The following is a 2,510-nucleotide window of genomic DNA, read 5'->3' as shown; positions in this document are numbered from 1 at the left end:
CAGGATACTGTAAGAAAAATAAAACACATAACATTTTTGTTTTTAATCGCTAACAGCGCTTGGTCTTTCTGAATGAAGGAATAATGCACTGTTTCAATAACAAAAAACGACAAATGATAGAAATTATGAAATATGGCATGAACGCATATAACGCGTTACTTTTATACATGTCCTGTACAATATCTTGGGGCGCTAACCACATACGTCAGAAGTGTAAATAATAGCACAAATATATTGAAAGGTGGTAGTAAATGCTAATTACACCAAGATTTTTTTCATATCTTAAATATTTCAAATTTTTCGCCCAAATATTACATAATGGGACTTTAACGTATTGTTATACTAAAGAGAATGATAAGCTTTAAAAGTGTCTCAACCAATTTTGCCTAATTTACGCCTTGTGTAGATCTTAACGCCAAAAATGTTCGCCGCATTCTACAATACGGCATGTCGTGTTCACGCCATTCCCACCCATTCATGGACTTGAACTTGCATTCATCCCGGCCTTGTTGACAACACATCTGTTGCTAGGATACGGCGTTGGTTGGGGTAGAGCCCTCCTGCGTGACTGACAGGTGTGACTCACGACAAAAGCTGGGTCAAGCGCTACAGATGGCCCGATTATGGGCGGCAATATCAGCTTCCTCTCCCGAGCATAATAGACCATAGTGCGTGGAAACACAACTAGGCCGTCCATCTATATTTAACAGCGATCTCTAACAGCGTTCCGTTCGGACAAGTTTTGACACAGAGTCATGTATGTTTTCCGCGACTAGTGTAGTTCAGACCCACCTTTCAACTTAAAGGAAAGCTACACAAAAAATTGAAAATCCTACTATACTTTGCTAAATATACCCCCAAAGTCAAATTCTTACTTGTTTCATATAAGTCCGTCATAGTTCTGGGATCTTTCACCGTTTGCAACTTATGCCGTGCTGACGCCTTCTCATTGAATTATATGACGTCAGTGTTCTAAATTTTCGAAACAGAATGATTAGTGCTTTTTAAACTGGGTTTCCTGAGTATGGATTTCGACTGTACTGACATACCTATAGCTAATCAAATAGTTTTAAATTGGCTGATCTAATAGACGTTAGTAGCAACTCATGCTATCTGTTTTGTTGTGTCAAAGAATATCATATTAATTGTTGTGTTAATGACAAATGTATTTAGTTATATTTATGGTGTACATGCACTTAGCAATGCAACATACTGTACATGATTCACAGGGTGAGACACATTGTGTTTTCCCCTCCGCATGTAAGTTTGGGATTTGGAAATGAACTTTATCTTGTTTGTTATGTTATGTATGCTATGTTATGTTATGTTATGTTATGTTATGTTATGTTGTGTTACGAACACCATATGGTACAAAGTCCAAAACGTCTGGATAAACAACGGTGGCTGCTATCGGTTTTAGGAAAGCGGAAAGTATGTGTGTGGTTGGAATATTAATCACTTGTACATGATAAAGATAACAGTGATGGACAGTATCCAAGTACTCGACGAGTGAAAGTTATATATATATTAAGGTTACAACAAAAAGTGATGTGTCAGTTTGTATTGTGGCATTTTTGTATTGTATGCAGAATTTTCGCTTTCACGACGCTATTGGTCTATTATACATTTGTGTTTTATCCTGGACAACAAGTGACATTTTTAATACGGAACTTGAACATGTACACCACTTTTGTGATTTTGTCACGACTATAAATTCTCCTTCTCAAACTCTCCACCATGATTGACCTCCAAGCCTCCCCCACACTAAGACATAAAGCCCCTGTCATGCTGCTTGGATAAGTAGCTCTAGGAAACCGGCGTCACCACGCAAATAGCCACTTCGCTTTCGCCCGGCGAACAACGATGTACACCCGAGTCTGACCTTTCTACTGGTTGCTAATGGCGCCGTGGCATTTCGGTCGACATCGTGATATTTTCAGGGATATCGGATGTGGATTAACTTTTGCAGGATCCCCATGTGGTAATCCTTCTTAAGTGGTATGAATATTGATACGATATCAATGCCGATTCCATATTGTTATCTTTTTAAACATGTTGATCATTCACTTCCGAAACTGAGTACGTTGGACATGCACCGACCGAGAAGATTTTTTTTTTCAATAAATGGTTACGAATTTGATTTCTTTCGTCAATGTAATCTTGTGTGAAAATCAAGTAACATTCCAACGATAGAAGTCGTAAAAACACGTAAACCTGGACATGACCTCTTGCGATAGAGGCCCAAACTACAAGATAAGTTTTATACAACATGATCATAACTCACTGAAACAAAATGGTTTCTAACATTCTAAGCGCAGTCATTTAATCGTCGACAAAGCGGTATCAATCTTTATTCCTGACGCATGTATTGAAATTCGAAATTCATAATGCATACCTTTGGGCACTGGCGTCCTATCCGTACAGCACCCATAAACGTAGCATTGCCTATAATGATTTATGTTTAAAATGGAAAAATATATTTCGACAAAGCTCTGGTCCAGAAATGGAAC

The sequence above is a fragment of the Branchiostoma lanceolatum genome, chromosome 3 (genome assembly GCF_035083965.1).
Source record: "Branchiostoma lanceolatum isolate klBraLanc5 chromosome 3, klBraLanc5.hap2, whole genome shotgun sequence".
In the NCBI taxonomy this organism is placed as follows: Eukaryota; Metazoa; Chordata; class Leptocardii; order Amphioxiformes; family Branchiostomatidae; genus Branchiostoma; species Branchiostoma lanceolatum.
Note: the sequence above shows the minus strand (reverse complement) of the source record.